The sequence below is a fragment of the Protopterus annectens genome, chromosome 5.part1 (genome assembly GCF_019279795.1).
Source record: "Protopterus annectens isolate FY-2018-M chromosome 5.part1, PAN1.0, whole genome shotgun sequence".
Lineage (NCBI taxonomy): Eukaryota > Metazoa > Chordata > Ceratodontiformes > Protopteridae > Protopterus > Protopterus annectens.
The window spans coordinates 297,926,215-297,948,617 of NC_056736.1; the positions used below are offsets into that span (position 1 = coordinate 297,926,215).

A 22,403-nucleotide genomic window follows, 5' to 3' on the forward strand; every position below is an offset into this window, starting at 1 on the left:
ATGTTGGTAGAATTAGTGCAGGGTATATACAAGGACCCAATGACACAAGTAAAACAAAGTACAACCATCTGGCACAGAGTGTAACCGGGGAATATCAAAGAAGCTGAAAGGAAGGTGTACAAAACAGTGGAGCAGACAGCACAGTACTTGTGAATAGTACAGAACCCTAGACAGTGATGGAAGATCAGTTGAAGCTTGAGGTGTTAGAGATGAAGTGTTTGTAGCAGGTGGTGGGATGCATACTGCGCAACAGATGACGGATTGATGTATTAGAAGAAGCTAAAGTAGGTCCAGTTTCAGAGGACATCAAAGAGAGCAGATTGGTATGGTGCCGATACATGTAGAGGAACGTTGATGGCAGTATAGTCGAAATGTTTTGAGATACACAGGAAGAAAGGAAGAGGAAAGGAGCTCACCCACCAAAGAGATGGATGGGTTGGATGAGAGAAAACCTGCAACTATCATGCATGACTGTCAAAGACTGTTGGAAGCGGGCATTGCATTGAGTAAAATTGCTACAGTTGACACAACACCCTGATCTCATATAGGATATGAGGTAAAAAGGGGAGTTGATAATGATGATGATTGCTGTCATGTTATCCTATGATTTACAAGATCAATACTCACAAACATTTCTCTATATAATGTCTTCATTTTAGAAATCATCTTCAACCACATTACAATACCCCATGAATCCTTATTTTGCCGGGTTCACATATATCATTTACAAAGTCTCTTTTTTCACAAATCATTCTTCTATTAACCCTACAAATATCTTGTAATCTATATTTGGCAGTACCCATCACCTCAGGCTTAATTTCTAATAAGTACACTATCAGATTTATTTTAAATAAATTTAAATTCCTCTTATCTACAACTTCCCGCTGTCTATACTTTCTACACTACCCCACAAATTATACAGTTTCTTAGTGTGCTTATCTGGTCAACTAATATAATTTTTCCAAACATGTACTTAGTTTCATCTCTCCCCAACAGGGACTCTGACTTAATATTAAATGTACTCCTTATTTCCACTAAATTTCTTTCCTCCTCCTCCTCCTCTTTCTTTTCTCTCCCACTTTTTACTTATTTTTCCCTTTGTCATCATATTCTTTTCCTAGGTAAATTCATCTTTAACTTATTTTTAACATGCCTCAGAATGTAAGGACCAGAAAAATGCCAGGTTGCACAGCCTATGAAATTTGCATAATACTTGGCTACAACCAAAAGTATATGGTGCATTTGTCTTTAAGATTTGCTCTACTTAAAAGTGCTCTCTGAAAAGAAATACATTTCACTCTAAGGTCACATTTTATCAATCAAAAGCTGCAGAAAGAAACTCAAAAATATTGAGTAATTATGTATTTTAAATGGAAACCCAGTCATGTGATCAGTCCAAAGTGGAAAGAACATAACTTTTTAACCTCATAATTATCAACTATTTAACATTAAAATGTTTACAAGTCTGGAGAGAGCACCTCTATAGTCTGACCATTTAAAACCAGACTACATGACAAATTAGACTGATAACCAAGGTGTAGTATCTTGGTACCTGAGAATCAAGTCAGGCAGGACAGAAAATAGCCTTGAACTGCAAACAGACAGCAAATAATTAGCGGATTTTTTTGGAACAGACATTCCTCTGCATTACCATCAGCAGCGGCAGTGGAAAGTGTGCATCACACCTGAGGGTTGATGTGGTCCATTATAAATTTTGCATGGCATGCATTTTAAAGACTTTGCAGAGTCATTTTTAGAAAACTGAATTCTTCTACATTCTTAGCAATAAATAAATGTTATTTTTCTGGTAAGTATTACCAAAACAACAGGAACAATGTATCTGATGTGAAATTGGTGATCATGACTGCTCTGATCTTATTTTGCTAGCAAAGCAACACATCAACATCTACACTAAGCTACATAATTAGCTTCACACAATATATGGATATTTACGGCAAAAACTTGACATGCTGGAGCTCTGCGAACTCCTTCTGGTGCGACAAAGTATATTTTGTAAGTAAAAGCCTGGATGGGAAGCAGTTTTTTAACATCTTGTGATATTTCCATACATGACTGGCTGAATTGCGGACATAAAATGTATAACAACTAACTGCTACAGCCTTCAAACCATGCTTGGTAATTTCAACTAACTTTGAGAGTATTAAGCAAAACACAAATAGCAACCAACACTTATTCTCAGATAGACATGTAGATGTAGATAGACAGGTGCAGACCCACAGACACATGCATGAACAACAAATGCAGATCCATGGTCATACATTTCCACACACACACACACACACACACACACACACACACACACACACACACACACACACACACACACACACATGCACACACACCTTTTGTGGCCTAATCCCTTTGGAACATTTTCAGGCTTAGCACAGGGGCACTGGAATGACAGCACAGTCCATGACAATACAAAGACCTCATAGTAGCAGTATCATGAAAACATTTTTAAAACACATTCTGTGACTTTAAGATAACATAATACAAGTCTGTTAGAGCTAACATTTTAGATAATGCACAATAATGAATATTGTATGAGGGGTGATTAGCCCTTGGAATACTATGCACAGTGTATACAGGTGCAGGAGAATGGAAGAGGAAAAGTGGGAGGAAACACGACTGAGGACGGCTGGAGGAAAGAAATGAGAGATGATACAGGGATAATGGAAGGGTGAGTGGGTAAGAGTCAGGGGCATACCTCTCAACCTCTAAGCACAAAAAATCGGGACAAAGACGAGCATAATGGAGGGACAAAGGGACAACAAATAAGGATAGATATTCAGTATCACTCCTATAAATTTAAAAAGTTGCTAGAATACTAGGATGTATATGAACTTGCATATTATGAAGGATATAAAGTCAAAAATTCAAATGTATGTCATGATTTAAGTGATTGCAATCATCACTGATTTGCCATAAAAACACAAATTTTATGAGGAACAGACCAAAAATATGAAGCAAAAATCAGCCATTGTGTGAAAATCTAGGCACTTAGGAGGTGTGGTGAGGGGAAGAGGTTGTATAGGAATGGATGGAGGGAGAGTTGAGCTATAACTCTTATGATGTGCGGGTCGGAGTATGTGATTGTTTTATTGTGGCTGTACTTAGATTATTGTCACATAAATAGACTTTTAGTTTAGACTGAAACTTCAGAAAGGATATCTGTAAGCATGTCATTGGTAAAGGTGTAGAGAACATTTTTAGTACCTTTACTTGAACAGAATCTTTGTGGTAGAGGAGAAATTATTCTGTGGGCCTGTAGAAAATCAATGATCTTGATGTAGATATGCTTTTCAAATAATTGGCAAATAATGGGAAGAATGGAGATTGAGCAGAAAACACTGGTTTGGAAGGCTTGGAGGCCTTAGGAATGGGCTTGAATATGGTTGCTTTCAATTGGGGCATCATGTAACTATTTGTTAAGCAAATATTAAATAGGTGGTTAGAACAGCTGGATGATGAAATCCAGGCAGAAGGAAATAAACTAGAAATGAAATTCATCTAGTCCAGTGGCTGCATCAGTTAGGATTTTGCTGAAAAGGAAAGCCATCCCTTTAATCATGTTTTTTTCTAAATAAAATGGAGGGATGAGCGAGTCTGCAATCGGGAATATTTATTTATTTTACATTTGTTGACCGGGCTAGTCCAGCTGAATATATGTCCATTTTCAGTGAAGGCCCAGGGAGAAAAGCTCCAAGACAGATACAAACAGCCAATAAGGCATTGTTACATAAGAATAAAAACAATAAGTAGATATTGAAGATATTATATACCTTTAACAGTAAATAACATAAAAACTATATACAAAATTTAGTGCAAGATAATATGAATATGCTAGTGGCTAAAAAAATTACTAGATTAAATTAGTGGAGAGAGAACAGCTAGAAAATATATTAGTAGCATTAATGATAGGTTAGTCAGGGTTGGTACAAGGGCACAGCCAGTGTGTTTTGAGGAAGGTTTTAAGTTTTTGTCTGAAGAGTGGTAAGGAAGGAAGGGAAGTAAGTTCAATAGGTAGACGGTTCCAGTTTTTCCCAGTTGTATTTGAGAATAGAGAGTCCCCAGCCATGTTGTGAGACTTGTTGATGTTAACTAGTAGTTTATTTGAAGAAAGCAAGGCATTAAGATTTTTGTAGGGGGTTATGAGGTCTGCGTATTGGAGTATTGTTTGGCTGGTAAAGGACCTTATGGGCAATTGTAAGTTGGTTGAGTTGAAGCTGGTTTTGAAGTTTAAGCCATCCAAGTTGCTTAAGATTCTGACAGTGATGGGTTCTGAAGGGTTTACCAGTGGCAAATCTGGCAATATTATGATAAGAGGTAGCAAGTTTGAGAAGATTCTTTTTGGATAGGTTAGTGTATATTGGTGAGGCATAGAGTAGAGTAGAGATTAGATGGGAGTGGGCAATGGTAGTTCTTGCTATTGGAGTAAGGAAGGGTTTGACTCTGTACAGGGAGCTCATTTATCTGTTAACTGATTTTATAGTATTGTTAATGAGGGTGTCGAAGTTAAGGTTGTTGTCTATTGTAATACCAAGGAGTTTGGTGGTAGAGTCTGGGTAAATGAAGGTACCATTGTTAGAAATGACTGAGATATCTATTGGTGTGGACCTACAAGTAGGAGTAAATAGTAGGAGCTTTGTTTTTTGGGATTCAGTAGAAGGCAGCACTTTAAGTACCATGTCTCAGCTATACTAAGTACTTTCTGGGTTAGGCATTGCAGTTCAGAAGCAGATTTAGCTGTGCAGATTAATGTAGAGTCATCTGCATATTGTATACAAGTTGCAGTGGGAATAGCCAGGTAGAGATCATTAATAAAAATTGAAAATAAGAGAGGACCTATAATGGAGCCTTGGGGAATTCCCAGTGTGACTGGCAGGTGGGATGATAGATTATTTTCCCAGCACACTGCTTGTTGCCTATTGCTCAGGTAGGAAGTAAACCATGAACTAGGGATGGTGGTCATATTAGCAGGAAGAGAGGAGAATTGTTCAGGAAAATTTTGGGGAGATTATAATTTGGAATCATATGCAATGGTCCCTTTATGCAATGCTATCACAGGGGCCTCATCTTGTTATTTTGTTAACTATGCCTCAGATTGTTTCTGGTTAAAGTAGAGTGTAGTTTGTGACTGTATGTTACCTATGTGAAATGGAGCCTGTTCTTAGGCAGAGAGATGTTTTTAAAGTTACCAAGCTTGTTTATTACTTTATATAGGAGTTTATGTTCTTTGGTTATGATTCCACTGATTATGCAGCAGCATAAAGCTTGGAGATTTTATGAACTTGTTTATTTTGAAGGTCAAGTAGATAGTTGGTGAGTGAGATGGCAAGAGCAATGAGGCCTTGTTTGACAAGGTATGGAGACTATTTACTTTGTTCATTCCTAAGGTTATTCATTTTGTTGTGGGGTATAGAATGAAAGACAATAAGTAACAGAGGGGGTTTATTCTTTTTAGTGCAAGTTAGTGTAAAAGTGATTGTGCAATGGTCACTGATCCTGAGAGATAGGATGGATTGGTTAGAGATAAAGTTGGTGTTATTTGTTAGGACTATAGCAAGGAAAGAGTGGTCACATATTTTAAAGTTCTGGCTGGTTGGCTCCTTGACTAGTTAGTTGAGGTTGAAGGTATCTTATACATTTATGTTTGCGGTTCTCAGAAGGTTGAAATTAAAATGTCCCACATTGAGAAGGATGGACTTAGGGGTGGTACGGTTCATTTTATCTTGCAGATTGGCTGAGAATTTATTAAGGTAAGTTGGAGGTGCTGGTAGATTTCAGTAATAGTTATGTGTGGGGCTCTTTTTTCTACCAAGGTTAATGGAAAGCTGTCAGAGGTACTGACTGCCTAGTAAAGAGTTTTGAGTGTGAAGAGAGGATTTAGGGTTTTAGCAGTGGTAGGGTACTAGCTCCTGCCTTGTTCCAGGCCTGTATTGAACAGGCATGTGTGGCCTAGGCAGTAGACTTTAAGGTTAGGCTTACACTGCTCAGCTCAGGATTCAGGATTCTGTGATAGTGAGGATGTCTGAAGCTCGTGTTATAAGGAAAGTTTATATGTATATATATATATATATATATATATATATATATATATATATATATATATATATATATGTTCTAATTTGCTGAGCATGGTATTAGCATTGTTAGTGGCAGTTTTCAGTATAATAGGAGCACAGGAACATGCTAGCAAAGCAATCATGAGGACCATACAATGCCTAACTGTATACATCTTTAAGCAGACAAATTTAAAAGTTCTTGCCTTTTCAAGCAGTTAATAGTGCTCATCACCAACATTTTGCAGGATTATAACCTTGGTGTAAATGTGTGTCTACTCAGCCAGTCGTCAAGAGTACCCTTAAAAGTAGCTAAATTATTATTTTGTTTGACCTGTAGTGGTAATTATTCCATTGGCTAGAAATAAGTTGAGTTAAGAAACAAGTTCTTGAGCAAGTATTGTTTATTTGCTCATGTAGCTGTAGGTCCCTAGTGTGTGTGTTTGTAGAGCAACTGGTTTTGCAGAGAAATAGGATGTCAAATAGGACTGGGTCTTTCGTGGCTCAGAAAGTGTGACATAGATCAACTCAGAGCAACAGACAGGCTACTGAGTATAAGCAGTCATGTCAATTGATTGGGGTAGTTGACGGATTTAAGATCTTTCATTTTCTTGGTTAGAAATCTTTGGAGCCTTTCCAGTCGAAAGCTATGATTGGATTTGTACATACCAAAGTGGGCATCGTATTCAATGATGTATCTGATAAGGGAAGAGTACCATGGTAGAATGACTTCTACGGATCTTGAAGATATTCCCTTGGAAATTAGCTGGTGCAGATAGAAGAATTTCCTGATTGTGGTGGGTCCATGATAATCAAATGAGAGAAAATTATTTACATAAGTACCCAGGTCTGTTATGACTGTATCTGTCTGAAGAGGGGACCAGTTATAACATATGCAGTGGGAACAACCTTTCTGCCAAATGCTACTATGCTGCACTTTTTAAATTCATTTTGAGATTATTTTGATACACAATGCATAGCAATATTTCAGCCCTTGCTGGAACTATTTTATATAATCTGATGAACTAGGAACCATTTTGCATTCATCAACAATCTTGGTCAACCACACTTCTGGAATATTGGTTTGGATGTCTACGAAATAAATGACAAACAAGATGCCTGCAAGTATATGTCAAACATGAGGATGTTTAATAAAGGTGCAAGACAGATGTTGAATCTGAGGAAAGTGTGAAGTGTGAGGGTGTGATTATTTATTTATTTTTTGTCTTCGCTGTGATAGATAATAGGAAGTTTGGGTTGTGTGTGTAGCACAGGAGAACTGTTGTTGAGGGTGTTGCTTACATGCAGTGTTTGAGAGTATTTGTCCTGGAACAATGGGGATGTAATATTAATGGGTTTATGGTAGTCAGATGGCTCTGTAGTGAAGGAGAAATGTTTGGTGGGGTAGATGATAGTATTAGTATGGCTTGTATATGGCTAGGGATGGAGGGTGTATTTTGACATGTTGTTGAAGTAAATTAGTAGGATGCATTGCACTAATGAAGTGAGTGCTAAGGTTTCGTGGAAGTTAGACATTATTATAATTATATGGTATGTGAAGGTGGGGTGAGTAAGAGACGGGGTGCAAAGATTGATAATAAGCTATAGGATGATGCTGTTAAAGAGATGCTTTGAAGGAGGCTGTATTTGATTACATGTTGTTGCTATATTACTATACAATAGGGGTATCTTGATTCTTTAAGGGGCTGTGGAAGTAGAAAGTGGGAGGAGAATAGGTATCATATTAATGCTCTGTGGGTGGAGCAGCTGTGGAACAGAGACAGCTAAGACTTTTTAAAGTTTAAATGAAAATTTAGCAACTGAAGCAACTACAGAAGCTACAGGCACATAACTTGTTTAAACTTCTGTTTAATTGGGCACACAGTATGCTGACAAGCATTGCAGAGTAAAACAAAATATACTGAAATGCCAAAAAAATACATTCAGATAGGATATATAGTGGGGGTTAGGGAAATTCCAGAAACACTGTTCAAGTGCAAGAAAGTAGATATTTATAGTATAACCCAAACAGCAATACACCTTTATTAATGTAAGAAAGATTTACTTAGAAGAATTCTAGCAGCACGTTTTCACTGATGTAATAGGAAAACTAGACAAGCATGATCTGTACCTATTAAAGCCAGGAACCACTAGGATGAGTGGGTCCAGCACTGTGGCAGACCTATGTTTTTGCTTATGCACTAGAAGCTGTAGCAGGGTACTGCAGTGGTGGTGTTGCGTTAGCGTTGTTGCCTCACAGTAAGACGTTGTCTTGTTCAATTCTCAGCTAGAGCTTCTTCTGTGTGGAGACATGCATGAATGGGCGTACCTTCGTTGAAGGTTGTGTGCCACGGTCGGCAACTTGGCATGTAAAAATCTACTGACAATCATTAGCGGACCGGAGTTCATTGTGGCGACCCCTAACTGGGAAAAGCCGAAAGACACAACAACTAGAAGCTGTAGCAGGCAGGTGTGCACAAGGATACAAGCACCTAAGAAACAACACTGCCATATCTGCTGGAATATACAGGAGCCGAGGCAAGATTAAACACCATAACGAGTTAGTTCTCTGTCTTAGCAACAGCATAAGTATATACCATTCTACCTGATTGCTTACTTTGGGTGTCCATTGATGTATATAAAAGTGTTTCATATAATTTGTTGATTTTATTAATATTGCTTTTACATCATGACAATCAGAATGCCCAGGGCAGCTCGACTTTTTCTTAGGTCTTATGTTACCTTCTGAGTAGTCCACATAATGTAAGAGGGATCATGGTTCTAGTGCTGCTAACACAGACCCACCAAAGTAAGTGCAACAATAAATATTTGATTCAGGCTTTGAGATCAATAGGTTGGTTCACAAAGACTCACTTTCCTATGGTTGTATGTTGTCCTACTTGGGATACTTAATTCAGTTTTTTTGTGCTTTCACGGGTACTCAAACCTTTTTGGATGTCTTTATCAGATTCCATTCAGTAACTTATCTTTCTTGTAATGTCACATCAGTTTTTGTTTCTGTTTGTCAAGGCAGGAAAGCTACAGTAATGGTTGCACACATAGACGACATACTGTCATGATCTTCTCCATCAGTCTTTACTGTGTAATTGATCTTCAGCCGTACATGTTCATGATACTAAGCATGATCAGTAAGTAATGTAATTAAATGGGTTAGCATTACCAATGCAGCATTGTTCAGTAAAAGAGATGCAATGTTCTAGTTTGCATATTTTCAGTTCATGGTTGCGATAATATGAAATGTGCATCTGCCACCGTTACTGGAAAATGTTGGCCTCATATTTGTGTGCGTGTCTTCAGTTTAGCAGTTTATGAGTATCGCTGAATGGATTATGTGTGTTGACGGTGGCTTGTCATTCACAGAGACTGGAGTGCATAGGGCAGAGTTCAGTTTGCCTTTATGTCTGCTCATCTTTGTTTGTGTGATATCACAACCACATTTGGTAACATGCTATAAATGCTAATGTGATCATGAAATGACTTATGAAATGAAAAGAGGTGCGTGGTGTCAACTACTGTTTTGGCACTTTCAGAATGACATGTAGGAATCTTATGTAATGTAGTGTGCCCTGCTCATGTTATTTTGGTGGAAGTTACGCCGGTAAAGGATGGTGCCAAGGATGATGATTTCGCCCATTCCTCCACTTCCTACTTCAGAACCCAGGTGATCCAAAATGTGATTTGGACTTCACACACCCCATTTCAGTGTAGTACAAAGTCGTTTCGTGATCGCATCAAGAAGAACCCCAGGTTACAAGATCTGGTTGCGATAATATGTAAGTACCAAATATTTACTATTAGGTAGCCCAGGAAGGTCTTCAGTATTTTGCTATGGAATGGGGTCATTAGTGTGACTAACAAAGTTTATTTTAACTCATGACGTCAGATCTCTCCAAATCTGCACCCTGTTTCTTTCATTTAGAGCTGCAGATGTCCTCACAATCGCATTTTAAGCAGAGCAGTATTTTTCATGACATGTTGGGTAACTTACATTTGATGTAGCTCTTTTCTTTGGCTTCTTTCTTGCTAGTCGAAAATCTGTTTAACATAACCTCATACATTTTTATTCCTAGAGCTTTGTCACATTTTAATTTATAATGAAAGAACATTCTTGAGAGGAACTTATAACAGGTTTGCAGACCACTATACGTGGTTTGCTTGCAATGACTTCAACAATTCAGACACACTTTCTGGTAATCAATCCATTTTTTTATATAAGATTTCTATAAATTAAACACAAAGTTATCTTTCAGGATGTGTATTTTCTATTTTCATAAGGTCTGCCCAAGTTTCTTATCACAGATTTTCAGAAGTCACAAAAAGGATTAGCTGGGATTAACACAACGCAGTGAGTTCTGGCTGCTCTGAAATTAATGATCTGAAAAACTTAGCCTGTTATTAAATTTATTTAGAAGCAAATGACTGTGTTTTGAAAGAAAAATAAGTGTAACTCATTCAGGAGTTTTATTTAAAAAAATGGATTTTGTTTTATGATTAACTACTCGTAAACAAAACCTTAAAGATGACTAGTAATGTACAACATAACAATAGCTGCGTGATCACTGTGTGAACAGAAACTCCAAATTCTAGTAAGACAAACAAACATTCTACAGACATTGCTGTAATAATCATGAATCAATACTATCTTCCACTGATGTACTGTATAATAACTATCTTTGGACTGTTTGGGAATATCACTGCCATTTCTGTGTATGTCCTGAAGATGAAACCATGGAAAAGCAGCACAATTATATTGTTAAATCTGGCAGTTACAGATAATCTGTATGTCTTAACCCTTCCTTTCCTGGTTGGTTACTACATCAGTCAGAATTGGCTAATAAGAGATTTTATGTGCAGATTTGTTTGGTTTGGGTTCCACTTTAACCTATATGGGAGTATCCTCTTCCTGACATTCTTCAGTATATTCCGATATGTTGTTGTTGTCCATCCACTGAAAGCTCATGTAATTCAGAAAAGACAGTGGGTCATCACTGCCTGCTTTGTTGTGTGGATAATTACATTTGCAGAAATCTTGCCCATTGTAACTATGCTTTCAGTAACAGATACTAATAATGGCACGATTCTCTGCCTTGACCTTGCCAGTTCTGTAGACATATGTACAATACGAGCATATAGCTGGAGCCTAAGCATTCTGGGATTTTTCATACCATCAGTGATTGTGTGCTTCTGCTACACAAGAATCATTTATACCTTAAGGAAAGGCTTTCATGCACAGTCTTCGCAGAAGAAAAAAATCATGCCATGTTGCTACTGTTATTTTAATAGTTTTCCTTTTGTGCTTTCTTCCATTTCACATTCTAAGAGCACTTCGTATTGAAAGCCACCTGCAGCCACCTGATTGGCCATATTCATCCCCCATTAATATTGCCTACATTGCTTCAAGACCCATTGCTGGTCTGAATAAATTTTTCAACTTAATCCTGTATGTTTTAGGTGGTGACAATTTTCAGCAAGCGCTTATTTCTCTTTTGAAGAGTAACATCCAGGAAAGTTGAAGGCTACATTTTAATTTTAATATAAGACTAATCAGTCATGTGTAAGAAAACACTTTAGTGAAAAGTGTATTATTTCCGACTGAATTTTGTAAATAGTATCTGTGGACATTGCTGCTAATGGGACATATCCAAATACTTATGCTATGAACTACTTCTGTATTTTGCAAATGACATAGACTAACACTAGTAATAATTCTTATACAATCTGTAAGGTAAAAGGTTTCTGTACTGTATTTAATTTAAAATCAATATTTACTGCATCTCACCTAAGTATAGTAATGTTTAGTATGGAATAGTCTACAAACTAATGGATCCCTAACGTTAGCTGAGGAATTAAAAATTAAGTCTTTGGACTAGGGAAATCATGTAATCTTGCTGTATATGCTTATGAATTCCATGGTCACATACAGAGCTGTGAAAAGCTCATTACTGTATAAGCTTTATTTGAAGAAGGATTCTATGAAACACACTAGTATACATGGAAAGTTGGATTCTATGAAACATATTAGCTTTCAATGGAGTCTGCCACTAACAGCTATTATATTTGTTACAAGTGAAGTTTTACTTGTCCAAAGAAGCAGAAACTATTCATTCTTTCATTCATTCTGCCATGACTTATTTAATTCAGTGAGTGATTTTTGGGGTGACTGGAGTCAATCCTAACACTCACTGGGTACAAGACAAGGAACTAAATCTAAACAGGGTCATGCACTCAATTATTCTCACACAATATGTACACCTACAAGCAACTTATAAGATCTATTTTTCAGCTACAGCACATATTTTGATTGAGACGAAAAACAGATTGCCCAACAAATATCCTCCTGGATACAGGGAGGATGTGCATATTTCCCAAAGAGGGCCCTTCAGTTTAGAAGTGAAATGGAAAACCATGCACTGTGACACAACAAAGGATATTTATGCATCCTCAAACATAAATGTCTCAGAGAGATAATGGATTCATTTATTTATTTTCATTTATTATCTGTGGTAGAACACTAATTCCAAATGACCATTTTCAAACACAGCCTGGGAAAAGCTCATTAGACTTAACAACTCCCTTGTTTTTGTATATAAATTGAATCTACAGTGAGATAAAATTTGTGCAAACAGGTTTCACATAGATATATTTTTCTTTCACACCACCAAACTCTGGAATCCAAGAATGAAAAACAATACACAAATCATTGAACAGAGAAACAACTTTATATAGCAACACAAAGCTTTTGGATAAAAACCCAACATAGATATGTTTGGAGATTAAGGAGTATGAGTAGATACTTAGGCTCATAGCAGACCGTTCTCCAGGTCTGAATTTTACTGTTAGCCTGAAACCAATTTTAGCGAAGATACAACGTATTAAATTATAATTAGATGTGCTAATTTTATGTGTGAATTATATACATGCACATATCTATGTATATATATTTTCATTATATTTTTATTATAGTTTAAAAAATTCTTTGTTTTAGACTTTGTTGGTCATATGACTATGGCTGCTGTCATATGACGTTGCTTGACTAATGGTTTTATGCTAGGCACTGAAGAAGGGTTTTTATCCGAAAGCTTTGTGTTGCTATATAAAGTTGTTTCTCTGTTCAACGATTTGTGTATTGTTTTTTATTTTTTTCTTTCCCCAATAATTTGTTATTGTGTACTTAGGTTACATAAGTAGAAACAGTATTCAAAATGAAGCGCTGTACAACAATGGCCAATGAAGTAAAGTTCTCTTGGAGAATAGGCAGTGTGGTTAAATGATATAAAACTTATAAAAGTGCAACATATATAACAAAAAACTTGCATAAATTTCCAGTACTTCAATTAAATGCACTTACAAGAAATTCACTCTGTGCATGCAGTTATACTATAGTGAAATGATGGTTCCAAGGTGTCCAGTCTTTTAAGTCTGATATACAAAGTATCCACACTGAAGATGTAGTAGCTGCTGTGAAACTGTGACCAGTCTAACAGTTCAAATAGGAGCTTCTAGCTTTAATGGCAGTTAAAATCCTTTTATTATAGAAAAAGTTAAAATCTTCATGTCAAGTTAAAATCTTGATGTAGAATAAAACAGTCCCTCTGTATTCCAAACGATAAGCATTTCGGTATCTTCTTCAGATCGTAGAGATTGGGACTGGAAGTTCCTTTTTATAGTATTTACTTCCTTTACTGTTGGGCGAATCATTCAATCATCACAGTGTCAATCAGCTGTTTAAATGCACCAATCCTCTTTCCTCTCAGTTGGGGGTGTTCCATTTCCTATGCCTTTTGCTTTTGAGGGGTGTGACCATTTACGAATTATTAAGCCAGGCACACCTCCATGTTAGCTAATAGTTGGTTTTCTAGCTTTTAGTATAGGTTTCAGTGGAATGGTCTAATTCAAGCCTGGCTCAATATCAGCACTGAGGTTCACAATCCACTTACTCTCCCTGCATTGAGTAATATTTTCAATGTCACCTTTCTTTATTCCACTATATACATTCTCTATCACCTTGTAAGTGAAAGAATGACAGGTTACATAAGTAAGTAGCAGGGGCTTAAAGTCCACAAAAGATATTTTCTCAAATTTTATTTGCAGTTATGATGGACGTGTCATCCAATATGCTTTCAGGGCAGGGAGTTCATCTTTGATGTCTTATAGAAGATCTGAAGCAACAATGCTAATTGCTACTTATCAAAATCGGAGGCTGCCCCCCTCCGGGCTTCCACTTCTACCAGGGCGGGAGTGCTCTCCCTCCCGGGCTAGATATCTCCCGGAGGCTGCCGGATCGTTCTGTGTCCCCCGTGCCCTCGGAGCCTCTCGGGGGACCTCTGCGCTGCGGTAACCTTACGTTTAGGCAGGATTCTGACTTAGAGGCGTTCAAATCAAAATCATTTATAATACATTTACAATTGCAACTTTACAAAACAATATTTATGTGCATGCTGTCTTCATTCACAGCTAAATTCTATATAATGCCACCAACAATAGGTTATACAGATAATTACATGTATCTGTTCATAGCAAAACATAACTTATTTTGTAAGAAAAATTATATGATTTACAAAAATTGAAAAGTTTCACATCTTGCCTCACCTACTAAAAAAATAGTTTGAACAAGTTACTAACTGCTTCAGTCGTGACAGTGTTTAGTTGAGTTCATTGGGTTATAGCTATATAAGAACATCTATTTTAACTGCTGCTTGTTGTTAAAGCTAGTTAACCCTTATCTCTACATGTTTACATTTCCTTCTACATTCTCAGTTTCTTCACCTTCACACATCTTTGTACTACATTCACAGTTCATATAACAATACTGTTATCATCTGTTTTCCCTACTTTTACACAGGAGATTTTTTTAATAACAGGATATACATCAGAGATGCTCATCTGTCATCACATTGCATATTCTTTGTTATTATGGAATTTGAGTGAAGGGTCTTATTGCAATATTTTTGTGTATATAAAATTAACCTTTCTGTTTTTATACCTGAAACCGTATTTGTACCAACTTGCTAAAGTTTTTGTAATTTATATTTCTAAGCAAATGCAGCTTGGCTATAATATTCTTGCAAGACTTTGCATACTTTAATTTAAACCACTAACCATTTTGCTTAACTCTTTGTCGGGAACAAAGGCAAGTACTAGGCTTGCTGCCCTTGAGTAGATATTCTCAGGGAGAAAACAGTGTACAAATGATATAAAGAGAAATCCTTTCTACAGAACAGGCTGATAAGAGCTAGAACACTATAGCAGAGAAATAGAAGGCAATTTTTGATATGAGAGAGCAAGAGGAAAAAGTGATGTCATGTTATACTACATCGCCTAAGAAATAAGTAGTGACAGTCATGTACTGGTATGTCTCATTGTCTATTAGAAATGAAGTCAGAGAAAGCAGCAGACTCAGATGAGGTCACTGCAGATATGATTAAAATGTTGGGTGACTTAGGGATGAAATGGCTATTGAGGGTATTCATAACAGTAAAGAGGGAAAGACATTTCACCGATGACTGGAGAACAGACATTCTGGTGTTAGTGTACAAGAATAACAAAGGAGACAATGACAAGTGTGGGCAGTACAGATGTATCAAACTTCTGCCAAACTGCATAAAAGTGCTGGAGAGGTTGATAAATTAATGCACAGAGTAGGAGAAACTAAGATGGAAGAGGAACAGTTTGGATTCAGATGAGGGTACAACACAAATGATCCAATATTTGTAGTGAGACAGGTAGTAAAGAAGAAGAAGCTATAGATGAGGAAAGACCCCAAATGAGCATTCTTATACTTGGAGAAAGCATGTGACATTATTCCAAGAAAGATGATTATGGCAGCCTTGTGATGGTTTAAAACCCAGAAATGTTGGTAGAATTAGTGCAGGGTATATACAAGGACCCAATGACACAAGTAAAACAAAGTTCAACCATCTGGCACAGAGTGTAACCGGGGAATATAAAAGAAGCTGAAAGGAAGGTGTACAAAACAGTGGAGCAGACAGCACAGTACTTGTGAATAGTACAGAACCCTAGACAGTGATGGAAGATCAGTTGAAGCTTGAGGTGTTAGAGATGAAGTGTTTGTAGCAGGTGGTGGGATGCATACTGCGCAACAGATGACGGATTGATGTATTAGAAGAAGCTAAAGTAGGTCCAGTTTCAGAGGACATCAAAGAGAGCAGATTGGTATGGTGCCGATACATGTAGAGGAACGTTGATGGCAGTATAGTCGAAACGTTTTGAGATACACAGGAAGAAAGGAAGAGGAAAGGAGCTCACCCACCAAAGATATGGATGGGTTGGATGAGAGAAAACCTGCAACTATCATGCATGACTGTCAAAGACTGTTGGAAGCGGGCATTGCATTGAGTAAAATTGCTACAGTTGACACAACACCCTGATCTCATATAGGAAATGAGGCAAAAACGGGAGCTGATAATGATGATGATTGCTGTCATATTATCCTATGATTTACAAGATCAATACTCACAAACATTTCTCTATATAATGTCTTCATTTTAGAATCATCTTCAACCACATTACAATACCCCATGAATCCTTATTTTGCTGGGTTCACATATATCATTTACAAAGTCTCTTTTTTCACAAATCATTCTTCTATTAACCCTACAAATATCTTGTAATCTATATTTGGCAGTACCCATCACCTCACGCTTAGTTTCTAATATCTACACTATCAGATTTATTTTAAATAAATTTAAATTCCTCTTATTTACAACTTCCCACTCTCTATACTTTCTACACTACCCCGCAAACTATACAGTTTCTTAGTGTACTTATTTGGTCAACTAATATAATTTTTCCAAACATGTACTTAGTTTCATATCTCCCCAACAGGGACTCTGACTTAATATTAAATATACTCCTTATTTCCACTAAATTTCTTTCCTCCTCCTCCTCCTCTTTTTTTCTCTCTCCCACTTTTTACTTATTTTTCCCTTTGTCATCATATACTTTTCCTAGGTAAATTCATCTTTAACTTATCTTTAACATGCCTCAGAATGTAAGGACCAGAAAAATGCCAGGTTGCACCGCCTATGAAATTTGTATAATGCTTAGCTACAAGCAAAAGTATATGGTGCATTTGTCTTTGAGATTTGCTCTACTTAAAAGTGCTCTCCGAAAAGAAATACATTTCACTCTAAGGTCACATTTTATCAATCAAAAGCTGCAGAAAGAAACTCAAAAATATTGAGTAATTATGTATTTTAAATGGAAACCCAGTCATGTGATCAGTCCAAAATGGAAAGAACATAACTTTTTAACCTCATAATTATCAACTGTTTAACATTAAAATGTTTACCAGTCTGGAGAGAGCACCTCTATAGTCTGACCATTTAAAACCAGACTACATGAAAAATTAGACTGATAACCAAGGTGTAGTATCTTGGTACCTGAGAATCAAGTCAGGCAGGACAGAAAATAGCCTTGAACTGCAAACAGACAGCAAATAATTAGCGGATGTTTTTGGAACAGACATTCCTCTGCATCACCATCAGCAGTGGCAGTGGAATGTGTGCATCACACCTGAGTGTTGATGTGGTCCATTATAAATTGTGCATGGCATGCATTTTAGAGGCTTTGCAGAGTCATTTTAGAAAACTGAATTCTTCTACATTCTTAGCAATAAATAAATGTTCTTTTTCTGGTAAGTATTACCAAAGCAACAGGAAGAATGTATCTGAATGTGAAATTGGTGATCATGACTGCTCTGATCTTATTTTGCTAGCAAAGCAACAAATCAACATCTACACTAAGCTACATAATTTGCTTCACACAATATATGGATATTTACAGCAAAAACTTGACATGCTGGAGCTCTGTGAACTCCTTCTGGTGCGACAAAGTATATTTTGTAAGTAAAAGCCTGGATGGGAAGCAGTTTTTTAACATCTTGTGATATTTCCGTACATGACTGGCTGAATTGCTGATATAAAATGTATAACAACTAACTGTTACAGCCTTCAAATCATGCTTGATAATTTCAACTAACTGTGAGAGTGTTAAGCAAAAATCAAATAGCAACCACCACTTATTCTCAGATAGACATGTAGATGTAGATAGACAGGTGCAGACCCACAGACACATGCATGAACAACAAATGCAGATCCATGGGCATACAATTCCACACACACACACACACACACACACACACACACACACACACACACACACACACACACACACACACACACACACACTTTTTGTGGCCTAATCCCTTTGGAACATTTTCAGGTTTAGCACAGGGGCACTGGAATGACAACACAGTCCATGAAAATGCAAAGGCCTCATAATAGCAGTATCATGAAAACATTTTTAAAACACATTCTATGACTTTAAAGATAACATAATACAAGTCAGAGCTAACATTTTAGATAACGCACAATAATGAATATTGTATGAGGGGTGATTAGCCCTTGGAATACTATGCACAGTGTATACAGGTGCAGGAGAATGGACTGAGGAGGGCTGGAGGAAAGAAATGAGAGATGATACAGGGATAATGGAAGGGTGGGTGGGTAAATGTCAGGGGCATGCCTCTCAACCTCTAAGCAGAAGTAATTGGGACAAAGCCAAGCATAATGGAGGGACAACAAATAAGGATAGATATTCAATATCGCTCCTATAAATTTAAAAAGTTGCTAGAATACCAGGATTTATATGAACTTGCATATTATGAAGGATATAAAGTCTAAAATTCAAATGTATGTCATGATTTAGTGATTGCAATCATCACTGATTTGTCATAAAAACACAAATTTTATGAGGAACAGACCAAAAATATGAAGCAGAAATCAGCCATTGTGTGAAAATCTAGGCGTTTGAGAGGTGTGTTGAGGGAACGAGGTTGTATAGGAGTGGATGGAGGGAGAGTTGAGCTATTACTCTTATGATATGCAGGTCAGAGTATGTGATTGTATTATTGTGGCTGCACTTAGATTATTGTCACATAAATAGACTTTTAGTTTAGATTGAAACTTCAGAAAGGGTATCTGTAAGCATGTCATTGGTAAAGGTGTAGAGAACATTTGTAGTACCTTTACTTGAACAGAATCTTTATTGTAGAGGAAAAATTATTCTGTGGGCCTGTAGAAAATCAGTGATCTTGATTTAGATATGCTTTTCAAATAATTGGCAAATAATGGGAAGAATGGAGATTGAGCAGAAAACACTGGTTTGGAAGGCTTGGAGGCCTTAGGAATGGACTTGAATATGGTTGCTTTCCTTTGGGTCATCATGTAACTACTTGTTAAGCAAATATTAAATAGGTGGTTAGAACAGCTGGATGATGAAATCCAGGCAGAAGGAAATAAACTAGAAATGAAATTCATCTAGTCCAGTGGCTGCATCAGTTAGGATTTTTCTGAAAAGTATAGCCATCCCTTTAATAATGTTTTTTCTAAATAAAATGGAGGGATGGGTGAGTCTGCAAGGGAGAGTATTATAAGAACTAGGGATGGTGGTCATATTAGCAGGAAGAGAGGAGAATTCTTCAGGAAAATTTTGGGGAGATTATGATTTGGAAACATATGCAATGGTTCCTTTATGCAATGCTATCACATAGGCCTCATGTTGTTATTTTGTTAACTATTCCCCAGATTGTTTCTGGTTAAAGTAGAGTGTAGTTTGTGACTGTATGTTACCTATGTGAAATGGAGCCTGTTCCTAGACAGAGAGATGTTTTTAAAGTTACCAAGCTTGTTCATTACTTTATATAGGAGTTTATGTTCTTTGGTTATGATTCCACTGATTATGCAGCAGCGTAAAGCTTGGATATTTTATGAACTTGTTTATTTTGAAGGTCAAGTAGATAGTTGGTGAGTGAGATGGCAAGAGCAATGAGGCCTTGTTTAACAAGGTATGGAGACTATTTACTTATTGGTCTCCCAAGAAATCTTTACAGGAGACAACAAAGTTATTTTAGAATGTAAAGAATCTTTGTGGCAGGTATATCTAGGAGCGGATCAAGCTCCTGGATTAAATGAATCAGTTAATATAAAATGTTTTTTACAAATGAAATGAATTTCATTTTATGTTATTTTTATATGTTTTACACAATCTGTTAAAACTTTAGAGTATTTTTGTATTTTTTATACAAAAAGAATATATATATAATGTATTTTAATGATACTAATTAATTATTGACATTATTGAACATGTGACATTTTATTATAAAAAGTGCTTCTGGGTTTGGGTGAGTTGTTTCTGATGAAGTTTACATAAAATAAAGTGAATGAAAGTGCTAAAGTTTGGTGTTCCGTACTTCATTAAGCTATTTTGAACTATTCCTGAAAGTGTTTTTTTATCCTGTTATTCAGCTGTGGTGTTTATTCATTTAGCAATGAGGCATTGTTTGACAAGGTATGTTCATTCCCAAGGTTATTAATTTTGTTTTGGGGTATAGAATGGAAGACAATAAGTAACAGAGGGGGTTTATTCTTTTTAGTGCAAGTTAGTGTAAAAGTGATTGTGCAATGGTCACTGATCTTGAGAGATAGGATGTTTTGGTTAGAGATGAAGTTGGTGTTATTTGTTAGGACTATTTCAAGGAAAGAGTGATCACATATTTTAAAGTTCAGGCTGGTTGGCTCCTTGACTAGTTAGTTGAGGGTGAAGGTATCTTATGCATTTATGTTTGAGGTTCTCATAAAGTTGAAATTAAAATGTCCCACAATGAGAAGGATGGATTTAGGGGTGGTACGGTTAATTTTATCTTGCAGATTAGCTGAGAATTTATTAAGGTAATTTGGAGGGGCTGGTAGATTGCAGTAATAGTTAAGTGTGGGGCTGTTTTTTCTACCAAGGTTAATGGAAAGCTGTCTGAGGTACTGACTGCCTAGTAAAGAGTTTTGGGTGTGAAGAGAGGATTTAGGGTTTTAGCAGTGGTGGGGTACCAGCTCCTGCCTTGTTCCAGGCCTATTATTGAACAGACATGTGTAGCCTAGGCAGTAGACTTTAAGGTTAGGCTTACACTGCTTAGCTCAGGATTCTGTGATAGTGAGGATGTCTGAGGCTTGTGTTATAAGGAAAGCTTATATACATATGTATATATATATATATATATATATATATATATATATATATATATATATATATATATATATATATATATATATATATTCTGATTTGCTGAGCATGGTATTAGCATTGTTAGTGGCAGTTTTCAGTATATGGAGGTTATTTAGGGCTTTGATGGGTCTATAGGCTACAGTGGGATAAGTGAGGCCTGGACTTGGTTCAGTGTTGACATAGATTAGTATCATAGGAGCACAGGAACATACTAGCAAAGCAATCATGAGGACCATACAATGCGTAACTGTATACATCTTTAAGTAGACAAATTTAAAAGTTCTTGCCTTTTCAAGCACTTAATAGTGCTCATCACCAAAATTGAGCAGGGCCATGGATTATAACCTTGGTGTAAATATGTGTCTACTCAGCCAGTCATTAAGAGTACCCTTAAAAGTAGCTAAATTATTATTTTGTTTGACCTGTAGTGGTAATTATTCCATTGGCTAGAAATAAGTTGAGTTAAGAAACAAGTTCTTGAGCAAGTATTGTTTATTTGCTCATGTAGCTGTAGGTCTCTAGTGTGTGTGTTTGTAGAGCAACTGGTTTTGCAGAGAAATAGGATGTCAAATAGGACTGGGTCTTTCGTGGCTCAAAAAGTGAGACATAGATCAACTCAGAGCAACAGACAGGCTACTGAGTATAAGCAGTCATGTCAATCAATTGGGGTAGTTGACGGATTTAAGATCTTTCATTTTCTTGGTTAGAAATCTTTGGAGCCTTTCCAGTCAAAAGCTATGCTTGAATTTGTACATACCAAAGTGGGCATCGTATTCAATGATGTGTCTGATAAGGGAAGAGTACCATGGTAGAATGACTTCTTTGGATCTTGAAGATATTCCCTTGGAAATTAGCTGGTCCAGATAGAAGAATTTCCTGATTGTGGTGGGTCCATGATAATCAAATGAGAGAAAATTATTTACATAAGTACCCAGGTCTGTTATGACTGTATCTGTCTGAAGAGGGTACCAGTTATAACATATGCAGTGGGAACAACCTTTCTACCAAATGCTACTACGCTGCACTTTTTAAATTTATTTTGAGATTATTTTGATACACATTGTATATGCATATTTCAGACCTTGCTGGAACTATTTTATATAATCTGATGAACAAGGAACCATTTTGTATTCATCAACAATCTTGGTCAACCACACTTCTGGGATATTGGTTTGGAAGTCTATGAAATAAATAACAAGATGCCTACAAGTAAATGCCAAA

The 22,403-nt window shown here is 36.6% G+C and overlaps 1 protein-coding gene and 1 pseudogene across 2 annotated transcripts in view; both read left to right on the top strand.

Annotated features, from left to right (window-relative positions):
- The window catches only part of LOC122803389 (2-oxoglutarate receptor 1-like), a 714,924-nt gene that overhangs the window by 687,159 nt on the left and 5,362 nt on the right, over positions 1-22,403 (top strand). The window lies entirely within an intron of this gene.
- Positions 10,732-11,617, top strand: LOC122803153 (annotated as a pseudogene).